The 14,146-nt window shown below is 44.3% G+C and overlaps 1 long non-coding RNA gene across 1 annotated transcript; it reads right to left on the bottom strand.

Annotated features, from left to right (window-relative positions):
- Positions 1-2,646: 2,646 nt before the first annotated feature.
- LOC143268305 (uncharacterized) lies at positions 2,647-9,271 on the bottom strand. Its single transcript, XR_013044093.1, has 3 exons — positions 9,168-9,271; positions 8,072-8,252; positions 2,647-6,550 (listed from the first exon to the last, which is right to left on the bottom strand). It is a non-coding gene; the product is annotated as an uncharacterized LOC143268305 (long non-coding RNA).
- Positions 9,272-14,146: the final 4,875 nt, after the last annotated feature.

Here is a 14,146-nt window from a genome sequence, read left to right on the forward strand (position 1 = left end):
CCTCCTCCTCCACGTGACTCAGCACAGAGCAGTCATTTTAATAGCTCCTGAGTCCAAGTTTGAACTTGCCCCAAATGAAAGCCTCCCTCCCTCTCCACACTTTCTCTCCGTTCTCCCAGCCCACACTCTCCATTTCCAATTTATCAGCTAGTAAATTCTGACTTGAACTTGGAGCCAGCGTTTCATTTGTTTTTGGCAAAAGATCAAATTCTTCCAAGAAAAGAAACGAAAAAAGGAGGGGTGTGGAGGGAGGCTCAAGAAGAAAAAAAAAAGCCTACTTAAACAAAAAGAGGCTCCCGGAGACAACTCCATAGCGCCGAGGTGCTCAGTGAAGAAAGAATACATCTTTGGATGTACTAAAGTGTGAGTGAGGTTGAAACAGAGTTTCAAATAAGTTGAGCGTGCAGCGGGGGGGGGGGGAAAGATACCTGCCCTGGGAAGATCATGGGGTCACTGGGACACTGGAGACTTTCAAACTGGAGGAAGGGTTCGATGGGAGCATGGGACCCACATTCATTTTCATTGTGGCTCGTGTGGTCCCTTGTGCTTTCGGGTAGATGAAAACATTCTGCGAACAGACTGTGCCGATGGAGCCGATAAGCTTCGGAAGCACCAGGTGTCTTTCTAGCCATGCCAACTAACCTGAGTTATGGAAGAGGTCATACTATATAGCAGCACAATGATGGAGAAAGGTAAACTGAATTAAGACGGACAGAACTTAAGTCTGATCGTAGCCATCAGCTTGCGGAAATTCTTCCTAAGGTCGGTAATGTTGGTTGATGGAAATATTACAGAAAATGGTGAGGGCTCACTCATGTTATAAGCAGCGTTGTAAATGATCCTATCTGTCTAGAAGGAAATCTGACATTTCCTTTCTCTAGTCTGGCCCCCACATTAGTGTTTTAGTCACCTCCTTCCATGCTCATTGGCAATCATTTCTCACATGTACCATTTGTATCATTTTTGCATGGATATGTATAAAATATGGGTTATTATTTTAAGGGAATTTTTCTTATTTGACAAAAATGGCATTACAGCATACATTTTATGTAGCGATATTATGTTCCCCAATATACTGTGCATCCTAATAAACTTATCTGTGGTCAGAGAACAGAACAGCCACTAGACATAGAGGCCAGAAAATGGTGGCATTTCACACCTTTAATCCTGTCACTTGGGAGGCAGAGATCCATCTGGATTTCTGTGAGTTCAAGGCCACACTGGAAACAGCCAGGTATGGTAACAAGAGCCTTTAATCCCAGGAAGTGATGGCAGGAAGCAGAAAGGTATAAAAGATGTGAAAACCAGAAACTAGCCTGGTTAAGCTTTTAGGCTTTTGAGTAGCAATTCAGCTGGGATTCATTCTGGATGAGGACTCAGAGGCTTCCAGTCTGAGGAGACAGAATCAGCTGAGGAATTGGTGAGGTGAGGCTATGGTTTGTTCTGTTTCTCTGATCTTCCAGCATTCACCCAATACCTGGCTTCAGGTTTGTTTTTCTTAATAAGAGCACTTAAGATTCATGCTACAATTTTACTTTTTAAATTTGGCACTATATTTCCAACATTCTTTTTTCTTTTCTTTTCTTTTCTTTTTCTTTTCAAGACAGGGTTTCTCTGTGTAGCTTTGGAGCCTGTCCTGGAACTCACTCTGTAGACCAGGCTGGTCTCGAACTCACAGAGATCCACTTGCCTCTGCCTCCCGAGTGCTGGGATTAAAGGCTTGTGCCACCACTGCCTGGCTTTCCAACATTATTTTTCAAGCGCATTATTTTTCAAGTGCTTCAAATTTCTGTGCAGAACGCCATCACATATATTCAGTAAAGTTTCCCCAATAATTCTCCAGTAATAGACTTCCACTCCCCACCAACTTCTCCTTCTTCCCCAGACGAAAACAATGCAAACAAAACAAGAACAAAATACCCCTCCCAAAGAGACAGTGAACTCCCTCATACTGGTTAGATTTTTGGCAACCTAGAGTCATCTGTGAAGAGGGAACCACAATTGAGAAAATGTCTCCATCAGATTGGCCTTTTGGCAAGTCTGTGGAACATTTTCTTGATGAATGATTGACAGGGAAAGGCCCAGCCCCCAGCCCACTGTGGGTGGTGTCACCCTTAGGTAAATGGTCCTGGGTTGTACAAAAGAGGAAACTGAGCATGCCTGCCAAAAAAGAGCAAGCCAGTAAGCAGTTTTCTACCATGGTTCCTGCCTCTGTCCTTGTTTGAGTTCCTGCTCTGACTTCCCTCAATGATAGATTGTGACTGGGATGTGTAAGTCAAATAAACCATTTCTGCCCCAAGTTGCTTTTAGTAATCGTCTTTATTATAGCAACAGGAAGCAAAGCAGGCCACCCCCTCCATGAATGGGGCAGCATTTCTTTGTATATCCATGTCTCTATCTGTATCCATGTCTACAAATCTAAATCTATTTACGTTCATTTAGGATAGACTTACTGAATGTTACTATGTAAGTATATTTAGTTTGATTAGCAAAGAGGTCAATGTAATAACAGCTCTTCAAATTATAAGTTTATATATATATATATATATGTATGTATGTATATATATATACATACATATACATATGTATGTGTATATAGGCATATACACATACATATGTATATTTTATCTATAAAAGTATGTATTTTTTTCATGGACTTGGTGCTGCTGAAACCTGTGCCCACACATTTACCAAGGTAAGCATATAAGGAAATCACAGCCACACTGTGTATTAGAAAATTGTTGTGGGTCTCTGAAGTTTCATGGAAGCCACATCCCTAACACATATGACTATGCAGGGAAGAGCCAGGACAAGGTTGAGAGTGCATCCAGGGAGCTAGTTCAAGGACAAGCCCAGGTCCTCCACAGGCTCATGGACCCTGCAGAGGCAGGTAACTTCTCACCCCTTCTTTGTCAGTGGTATCATGGGGATCACAGTCCACATTCATGAGTCAGAGTCCTAGGAGGAAATAAATTGCACACTCAAATTGAGTGACTTGAACAACTTTAGAGGTGTAGGACTGTTTATTGTAGCTGAAGCTTTCCTGTGTCCCGCCTGGCCCGCTGTCAGGAGAAATCTCTGTCACCCACTGGTCCCACAGCTGCTTGGACCCAAATAAACACACAGAGGCTTATAATGATTAAAACTGCTCGGTCATTATTTCGGGTTTACTAATGACTAGCTCTTACACTTAAACTCAGCCCATTTCTGTTAATCAATATGTCGTCACATGTTCCATGGCTTTACCTTGTGCCATTACATGTTGCTCCCTGGACGGTGGGCTGGCGTCTCTTGACTCAGCCTTCCTCTTCTCAGAATTCTCCTGGTCTGCTTATCCTACCTATACTTCCTGCCTGGCTACTGGCCAATCAGCGTTTTATTAAATGAAAGCATTACCTCACAGCAGTTTATAAAGATTTAGTGAGGGTAAGGGGACTGTACTGTTAATTTTTCTCAACTTGACACAAGCTAGGGTCATCTGGGAAGAATCTCAGTTGAGAAAAGACCTCCATGTAGTTTTTGTTGTTGTTGTTTATAACTCTTTACTCCTTGAGGATCCACCCAGCTCCCAAATAAATACATGGAGATATATTCTTATGAATGCCCAGCCTTAGCTTGGCTTGTTCCTAGCCAACATTTCTTAACTTAAATTATCCCATCTACCTCTGCCTCTGAGCTTTTACCTTTCACTATTCTATATACCTTTCTTTCCTGCTTACTCCATGGGTGGCTGTGTGGCTGGCTGGCTGGCCCCTGGGTTCTTCCTCTCCTTCTCCTTATCTTAATCCTCCTCCTCCTCTTCCTTCTCACTCTTCTCTTTAGCCTAGATTTCTCCCCTTATTTATTCTCTCTGCCTGGCAGCTCCATCTATCCCTCTCCTGCCTAGCTATTAGCCATTCAGCTCTTTATTAGACCAATCAGGTATTTTAGGCAGACAGCACAGCTTCACAGTGTTAAGCAAAAGTAACATAAAAGAATGCAAGATGTCTTTGCATCATTAAAGCAAATGTTCCACAGCATAAACAAATGTAACACATCTTCAACTAATATTCTACAGCACCTCCATTAGAAAGGCCTGCAAGCAAGCATGTGGAACATTTTATTGATTAGTAGTAGATGTAAGAGGGTCCAGCCCACTATGGGCAGTGCTGTCCCTGGGCAGGTGATTCTGAACTGTATAAGAAAGCAGGCTGTGAAAGCCACAGATGAGCAAGCCAGTGAGCAATGTTCCTCCATGGTTTCTGATGTATTTCTTGCCTATAGGTTCCTGACTTGAGATATTGCCATGGCTTCCCCTCATCATGCACGATAATCTGTAAGGTGAAAAAAACCTTTTCCTCCCCAGTACACTTTTGGTCACACTACTTTATCACAGCAATCAGAAGCAAACTAAGATCAAAATTGGACCAGAGAGTGGACTCCTGCTGTGACAGATCTGGCCATGTTGTTTTGGGGGAAGATTATGCTGATGTTTGGAACTTTAGACTAGGAAATCCATGGAGTGTTCAGAGATTAATCATCTGTTGTGGGAACTTAATAATGCTGAGAACAGTGCAGAATATGGTGGTCTGGCTGGTAAAGTTCACAGGGAAGAAAAGACTCTACCAGGGCCATTCATGTAATATTTTGGATTGAGAATATATAGAAGTGAATGTTTGCTTTGCTGAGACCATCAATAGGGCCATCTGGGTCTGAGAAATCATCTGTGATTAAGAAGAGCCCAGCCTTACTGAGACGAAATCTGTTGGAAGTGCTTCCTCAGGGTTAGTGTGCAGAAGCTGTGGTCAGCATCTCATACCCACTGCTGCACCTGGGAATGTGTAAGAGTCTCTACATGTTACTGCTTTTGGCTCCATGGGAGCTGCATAATTTAGGACGGCATGGAGTTACAGTTGAGGTTTGGCATCATGGGATGTCAAGAGAGGCCATCAGGGAAAGGGTAGCAGCTTCAGCTGTACTGGAGACCCTCAGATTGACTGGGTCATGGAAAGAAGCTGAGGCCTGACACTGTAGTTGGCATTGTCTTTGGGCCGCCAACCAGCTCCCAAATAAAGACATGGAGATGTACTATCAGTTATGAATGCCCAGGCTTAGCTCAGGCTTGTCCTACTAACTCTTTTAACCTAATTTAACCTGTTTCTGTTCATCTATGCCTTGCCTCGGGGCTTTTTACCTTTCCTTCATTTTGTATGTCCTACTTAGCTACTTCCTCTGTATCTGTGTGACTGGTCCCTGGCATTTCCCCATTGTCTCCTTTTCTTTCTTCCTCAAGCCTAAATTCCTCCTCCTACTTAATTTCCCTGCCTGGAAGTTCCACCTTTACCTCCTCCCTCGTTATTGGCTGTTCAGCTTTTTATTAGACCAATCAGGGGCCTTACACAGGCAAGGTAAAATAACAACACATCTTTACACAGTTAAACAAAGGCAACACATCTTTCCAGAGTTAAAGAAATGCAGCACATCTTTGCAGAGTTGAACAAATATTACACAACATGACATCATGAGAGGAAAGGAGATGCCACAGGTGAAAGACTGGCTTCACTGCCCTGGAGGTGACTGATTGAAGGAGCCATGGAGAAGAGCTGAGACTTGGCATCATATGGTTGGAGTCCCTGAAAAAAGGCTTGGAGACCATTGTTGAAGGTACAGACTGTGGAGAACCCAGGATATTTGGGATGCCAGGACTATGGGATGGCTTCCAAGGACAGCAACAGCTGTAGAGGTGGCCTGAGCCTATAAAATGAGCTAAGTGGGGCTGGAGAGATGGCTCAGTAGTTAAGAACACTGGCTGCTCTTTCAGGGGTCCTGAGTTCAATTCCCAGCAACCACATGGTGCTCACAACCACTTGTTGTAGTGAGGTTTGATGTCCTCTTCTGGTGTGCAGGCATACATGCAGGCAGAACACTGTATGCATAGTAAATATTAAGTCTTTTAAAAAATGAGCTAATTTAAAACATGAGTGTGTTGTGAATGGGGAATGTACTTGAGGGATGCCGAAGAGGTATGCCTGCACAAGGTCTGTATAACCCAGAAGCAAAGCAGGACATCCCATTGTGAATGTGTCAGCCTTTCTTTGTATATTCATGTCCATATATGCATCCATATCTACAAGTCTAAATCTATTTACCTCTGTTTAGGATAGACTTAGTGGGTCATACTATATGAGTATATTTAGTTTGATTAGCAAAGAGACCAATTTGATAAGATCTCTTCAAATTATGTTACATATATGCATGAACTTGGCACTGCTAAAAATATGCCCAAACATTTATCAAGATAGTTCTGTAAGAGTATTTACGGAAACATTGTATATTAGAAAAACGCTGTGGGTCTCCAAGTATGGAAGCCCCACACGTGATTCTCTAAGATGGGCGACTCTGAAGAGAGGAGAGGACACAAGGTTGAGAGTACATCCAGGGAGTAAATACAAGGATCAGGTCCAGGTCCTCCAGGGGCTAATGCACCCTCTATGGTCAGGTAACTTCTTGCCTCATTTTTTTTTGTTAGTGGTGTCATGGGAATCACAGTTCATATTCATGAGTCAGAGTCCTAGGAGGAAACAAATTGCATACTCAAATGGAGTGATTTGAAGAGCATTGAAGGCATAGGACTGTTTGCAAAGGTTTAGTGAAGGTAAGGAAACTGTGCTTGCTGTGTGTGTGTGTGTGTGTGTGTGTGTGTGTGTGTGTGTGTGTGTGTGTAAAAGCCCAGGTCGTCTGGGAAAAGGGAACCTCTGCTAAGAAAATGTCGTCATCAGATTGGCCAGTAGGTAAGCCTATGGAGCATTTTCTGGATTAGTGATTGATGTGGAAGGGCCCAGCTCATTGCTTCTGTAGGTTGTGTAAGAAATAAAGAGGGCTGGAGAGATGGCTCAGCCCTGAAAGGCTAGGCTCACAACCAAAAATAAAAGAAATCAGGAGCAAGGCGAGCAAGACATAAGCAAGCCAGTTAGTAAGCAATGTTCTTCCATTTGCCTCTGCTTTAGTTCCTGCCTCCAGGTTCCTGCCTGAGTTCCTGCCCTGACTTCCCTTCATGACATGTCATAAAATGGAAAGTGAAATGAATGTGGTTTCTTTTTTTTCCCCCAAGTTGCTTTTGGTCATGGTAATTTATCACAGCAATAAAAAGCAAACTAAGATAGAGGCTATGTCTATTCCTGGGCTAGCAAAGGTGGGGGAGTCATTTCTGGGAATGAGTGGGAAGAGGGACTACCATCTACCAAGCCGAAGACTGCTGTGTGAAAAGGACCACTAATCAAAGCTCTGGCTTTCTGTTTCAGGAAACCAGCAGGAGAGCAGGAGGTACATACTCCTCCTCAGCTCTCCCTCCCCATCTCTTCTGCTGTCCTGGGGTTGACTCCAGTGGAGAGTAAGAAGCAAGGAAGCAAGAGCACTGTGGTTGCTTTCCACGAAGTACAATGTGGACTTGGGTTGGGTAGGCAAATGGAAAGAATCTAAGGAATCCTGCAGAATCCTTTTGCAGCCTTTGTGAGAATTAGATGAACACTTCAGTCAAACACGATTAGCAGAATGAGCACCCAGAACACAGGGCTAGTGTTGTTATCCATATCTTGTACATTTCTTTATTGATTGGCAACTAAAACCTTTGAGTCAATGTAGTTGACTACAGCAGATAAGGTTACTGTGGTATATAACACCAACTAAAGGAAGACAAAAGCCGCTAGTGAAAGGTGTGTGGGCCTTTTGGAGAGAGAGAGAGGGAGAGAGAGAGAGAGAGAGAGAGAGAGAGAGAGAGAGAGAGATGCACCAGCTTCTCTTTGAGGAAACAGTTCTTCAATGCAGAGATGCCACCATTCTTTTCAACTGAAGTCACTGCCCCATCACTCTCTTCAAGCTTTTCCGTCCAAAAGACCAGACAATTGTAGTGTTCTCTGAACTGGGAACCAAGCCCCACCACCCAGAAAGGAGCTTGTATTACTATGGGCCCCATTAGGAATGAGGTGCCATCTGAACCAATGGCATCATTGTACTCATCAAAGAGACTTTGGAGGACTAAGGACCATCCCTGGGCAGCAGCTTACCTTGGATAACTGAAAACACATATCTTTACCTTCAACAGCCTGGCGTGGTTTTCTGGGTGGTTGTCAAGGAATTTGTAATCATTAGAGCTGTCTGAAAGAATCGAGGAAGTTTCCTGTCCTCGTAAGTGTTGGATTGGAACTGGCAAACCACCTGCACAGATATTACAGAGAAGCCAGGTGACCTCAGAGCTCATTCCATGCAGGAGAACTCTGCAGAGCAAGGGGAGTGCCGTTAGAATTCTCACATTAAAAATCGCTTCCAGGGCTGGAGATACAACTCAGTGGTGGAGTGTTTGCCTGGCATATGCAAAGCCCTGAGTTCAATCCCGAGCACCAAGGAGACATTTCAAAGGGAGCAGGCATAAATTCAGGCAAGAGGATTGTCATGAGTTTGAGGCCAGTATGAGCTACACAGTGAGACTTCATCTTAAAAATCAAAACAAAATAACCACCGTATAAGAATTGTTTCTCTATAGAAAGAAGCCAATATGTTATATCCCTCAAAACCCCAGCTTTGGAATTAGGACACAGGCCATGCTTATCAGTCAACGGAGTGGCTTTCCAACTCCTCTGTTCTTCTCATCCCCATGCCCTTGATGTCACGAGAGGGTGAGTTGGAATGTTTCTAAGCTGCCTTTGTTGAGAGTTTATAGCTGGTCAGGAGATAATGTTCCATCATGGGTATACGGATGAACACAGGGCAGACCCACAGTGAAGGAATAAAACCCACAGACTTCCAGGGCCCTGCACTGTTCACTGTGTTCCTGGATAAAAGAAGCTCATGCTGGGGGCTTAATCAGTGTTGAAAACGTCTTCTTCAGTACTGTTCAATGAGCTCACAGAGGCCTGAACTCTTAGACCAGATACCACTTACATATTGTCAACTTGCGTTTATGGCCAGAATACAGAAAGGAGGCTTGTTGTACATTCTCAGGAGCCTGACTCCTGAAGAGGCTAAGAAGATGCTGCTGCTTCTAGCCACATTGTTTCCATAGCAACTACAACCTGGTGGCAGGGACAGGAATCTATTTTCTCATAGATCCAGAAGGTAGAGATTGAATTATTAGCAGGATAGTTCCTTCCTAGGGCCAAGAGGGGAGAATCTACCACGGCTGTTGGCTTTACCTTGTAGACGGCCCCGAGCTTTAAGAGTTCTCTTTGACTTTCGTCCCTCTTTGCATATCCGACCCATTGTGAGTTTACCTGTCAGATGAGAGAGTTAGGGCTACCCCAATGACCTCACTGAACCCAGTTGTCTCTGTAAGCACTGTTTTCAAATAAGGTAATATGCTGAAGTACTAGGGGTGAGACTATCAGCACATGATATAATCCAATCACACATCTATCCATTCCACCCTGCCCGGTCCATTGGGCATGTCCCCCTTGGCAAGATGGGTAATTGGCAGTGTGTCATGACAACAGCTGTCCTCTCCTTTAGATGCTTCCCCCCATTTGGCTTCTTACCCCTCCCTCCAATTTTAAACTAACATTTGTTTTTTATATAAATGTTTCCTTGGATGTTGTGGGTGGTGTATTGATGTATGGCAGAAAGCTAGGCAAAGACGTGAACACACACATACACACACAGCATGTGTGTAGGGGAGAGCTTTTCTTACGTTTCTCTTTTCAGAGCTTCTGTTCACCGCAGTACAGTATTTAATTTGTGGGTTCTTGTTACGTCTCCAGTTTCTACAGAAATAATTAATCTTATATTCTTGCCTCAGGGTTTCCCTGAAGGAAACATGCACAACACAACAAAGTTGTTGCTTAGTGTAAAGGCTGTCTCATCTTGGAAATGACCCTACCAGACATTTACATTGGCCTGGGTCCACACACCCATCCACGGCAGTGGTCATCTCCATCCTGGACTCAAATGACCCGCTTTGCAACTGAGCTCATCCCATCGCCCCAGGAATGGTGACGAGGGAGGGCCCTGAAGGAATGTCTTCTGATGTCCCCAAAGGCTGGAGCTCCTGGGCTTGGTCACGCTCATGATGGAGACAGTCTAGTTGGTGTCCAACAGTTCAGATGATCACCAAGGAATGATTCCCAAGTCCATTCTCCAGGGTACTTTTGATTTCCTTTTTAGGTTAACTGTTAAAAGTAATATACGATTTTCTGAACTTTGAAATGAGCCAAGTATTTAAACTGACTAGAAATAAGTGTCTCAAGCCTACATCTCCTCAAGAAGTTCCTACAACTTCATGTAGCGAAGCTTTCGTGCCTCTCATCGGGGGAACAGATACAGGCCATTTTGAAGTCTTTGGAGTTCACACAGAGGGCAGAGAAGCCAAATGTTCTCAGGGACTTAGTGGATAGAGATGCACTCTCTCACTCCTGTCTCCTGGCTTCCTGGGGTGTGTGTGGGGGGAATGCTTCTTCCAGCAGACCCATTGTCTGTGCCTGATTTCCCTCTCCAAAGCTGTTCACTGAATGTCCCAAAGACAGCCATGAGCCACAAGGGATCTCCATTGTCCCCTTCTCAGTATTGCTAGCCATGAACATTGTGCCACCCCGAGTTCCAGTGTAGGAGAAAGAGCTAGGACCCTATCATCACACCTGGCTACCACCCTATTATCAAACAAGGCAATCTCAGTGCAAAAGAACATGCTTTACCTTTCACCAAAAAACAAGCAAGCAAAGCAAAGCAAACAAACAAACAAACAAATAAATAGGAGCACCAAATTGAAGGGGAAAAAATGTTATGAAAACCCAGAACTCGAGGATGGAGAGATGGCTCTGTGGCTCATGGCTATTGCTATAATTCCCGAAAACAGGAGTTTGGTTCCTAGCACCCATGCCAGGCATCTTCACAACTGCCTGTGACTCTAGTGTCAGGAGCTTCAATGTCTTCTTCTGGTCTCTATGTGCACTAGCACACACTTGTACAAATGCACACACAGATACATACACACACACATAAAAATAAAATAGAAATCCTTAGAAAAATAATCCAGGACTCTCTATCCTTTGAAAATCTTTGAACACGTGGAAAGAAATGGATCACATTGTCCACCAACCTAAAGGAGTTAAATTATAATAGGCAATAGATAATCTGGGGTATATAATACGCAGCAGGCCTTGTGCCAAGTGCTGGTCTGTCTTCTCACTGAATCTTGGTGAAACTCGTTAAGAATAATTTCTGATGGTGATGAAAACAAAGTGAGTGGCTACACATAGGCATGCTTAAATATTCTAAAGTGTTATAAAGACTGATATATTCAATACTTGCTATTATTTTATTAAATGATCCCTGGCATTCCTTTATGCCTAGGCTGTACACAGTGAAATAACAGGTAGCTAACATGATATGTGATCCAACCCTTTCACATACCTCAAAACACTACCCAGAGGAGTGACATCAGCCTTGTTAGGAGAGCCATAGAAATGTTGAGCAATCTTGTTGGGAAACCACAGTTACATGGATTCTTCCCTCAGCTCCATAGGGATGCTCAGGTCAAATAGATTGGTGGCTAACCGGAAAACAGAGCTGACAAAGAATCCATTACCTTTCAGATCGTGGTTAGCGGCTTCAACATGAATCAGGTGTTTGCAAGGGCTGGACTCGGCTGGTTTCAGCTGTCACATCAGTAGAGTGGGGATGCTACCGTGCATGTTTATATGAATGAACTGAGTGAAGCAATGCATTTAAAAATGCCTCTTAAAGTGCTGACATATAGGAAGCGATAAAAACAGTAATTAAACACCCACTGTTTCAGCTTGCTTAGGAAATACAGAGCGGTGTGGGGCTCAGTCCAGGTGACACATTCTATAAAATGCATGATGTTTGAAAGGAAGAGCCTCGAGGCGTAGGGACTGGCAGAGTAGAAATGCCCTGTGGGTGAGATCCCTGTCTGTTCTTCCTCACCCATGCCACCCACCCTGGTCACTGAATCACTTACTCCACGTTGGTGAGGAGTTTACTGGAGTGTGAATACAAGAGTGTGTGGGGACACTGTATTCTCTCTTTTTTTTTCTTGGTAAATTATCACAAAGACTTTTTAACCCAGAGAACCCAGAACAAAAGCCAATGAGTGTTACGTTAGGTATCAGGGCGAACAACCCAAGTAAATAGCGTGGGAGGAACAGCTGTGCTGATGAAAGCGGTCTGGGCATCAGGCAGATCTCTGGACTCGTGGCACATTTCTGAACTTCTCTAATCTACACCTTAAAGGCTTGATAGGACGGTAATGTAGCACACTGGACCAGTGGATAATATGCACTCCATACAACGACTCTGTGTTTGTTTTCCGTATCGTGTCAACTATGTTTAAATTATTCTTTGCAAACGGTGTTTGTTTCTGTTCACCACCCGAAATGAACTCATCACTAATGGTGAGGTAAACAGGCTAGGCTCTAGAAGCAGGGACTGATGAGTGATTCAAACAGGCCGAGGTGTTCCATGGCCCCGGCCTCTAGCTCTGTGTCCTGGTTTCTACGGACACTCACCCAATCACACAGCCATTGTTTACTCTTCACAGTCTGATGGGCTTGGATGGTGTCACCTCCCAGAGGATGACCGCTGCACGGTCATACCTGTTCCCGAGGGAACACTTAACTCTGTCCGCATTCAGAAGCTGACATGAGGGCAAAGGGCTGGAAGGGCATGGGCTGAATCACATGGCAACCATCAACTGAAGAATCCTTTTCAAAGGCTGGCCGATGACTTCTGAAATGGACAGCATGTCTAGCACTAGGCCCTGAGTGGTAGAGGAAGCATCTCTGATCAAAGAAATACTTGGCTCTTTTCTGTGGGCCGACTGACCTGCACCAGGTCTGTGTGAGGCCTGGCAATGGCTAGACAAAGGCATTAAAGGAAAATGTGGAGCTTGTTCGATGGGGACTGCTGATGCCTTTATTTTTCTTGTGGCTACAGCTTATCTAAGACCACAGATGAATTGTGGCCCAAGTCTCCTTGGTTATCAGCTGTTCCCATTCAAGCTGGGTGACTGCAAGATGACAAGTCTGGCCCACAGTGAATGACACCACATCTGAAGGTCTGGTTCTGCTCCAGAGCAGAGAGAAAGCTCACCACATACTGAAGGGAAGTCACAAGCAGCAGCCCAGGGACAGGCTACCCTATGCAAGCTTTCCCATTACTCTAACTGTTCTTAGAAAGCACCGTCCATCTTTTTCTTCTCCCACACCCCGGTGCTCAGTGTGGGGACGTGGAAGGCTTGGAGTTGATAGGTCGCAACTAGCCAGGTAGCAGAGTATTCTGAAAGCCCCGCCCCTTTCCTCCCAAAGCAGAGAGCAGCAGAATGCTAGGGCTGCCTGCCTTCAGCTCTTCACAGTAGCTCTGCCACACTGAGCGCTGCCCAGTACAGAGCAGTGTGTTGGTTTTCTTTACTTTGTGTACTCAAGTGTTCATTCTTCTACGAGTCTGTTGTTTGACTGTACCAGATACAGTTTTGCACCTCAGACAACATTCTGCTGTCAGCAGAGACCCTCTCCTTCGGGGTTGTTCGCCCTGACTTGGAATTGTTCTATGGGTAGATAATCTGCTCTGTGTAACTGGTGCTGTTGTCTCCCCAACTATTTTCTTTTTAAGGATTTTGGTGGGGGAGTCACTTGAGGACTTAGTGTCAGGCCCCCTGAAATTGTCTTTGCTAAAAAGTGATCTGCGACTCTTTTTTTTTTCTTCCAGAAATCTCAACCTTCAGATATTATTTTCTGCAGGGGAAGGCTTTGTTCCCTGGCAACACCCTGGAGAAATCTCTGCAGGGAAGGAAGCCAGTCAACACACATCTCTTGGTTACACATTAATGGGGACAAGGAACAGCTTTTACAGAAAATTGATTTGGCCAGGAAAGAGATGAAGATCATGTGACCAGGTCGGCAGGAAGGGATGGGAGGGCTAGGAACAGGCTCCCTTCAGAGGCCAGGAGTGGAGGAACCTCTGGTAACCATGAAGAAAAGTTCTTTTCATACTTTTGACAAATATCTGCCTTTATTATGAACATCTGGGAAACCTGATGTGCAGCGTGTCCTTCTTAGTTCGTCTTTGGAGGGCAAAAATACAACCCTTAGACATTGTAAGATAAACATGTCAGAGGTTTTTATACTGCTCAGTAGTTAATTAAGCCAGCAAGATGATACAATCA

The sequence above is a fragment of the Peromyscus maniculatus genome, chromosome 13, assembly GCF_049852395.1.
Source record: "Peromyscus maniculatus bairdii isolate BWxNUB_F1_BW_parent chromosome 13, HU_Pman_BW_mat_3.1, whole genome shotgun sequence".
In the NCBI taxonomy this organism is placed as follows: Eukaryota; Metazoa; Chordata; class Mammalia; order Rodentia; family Cricetidae; genus Peromyscus; species Peromyscus maniculatus.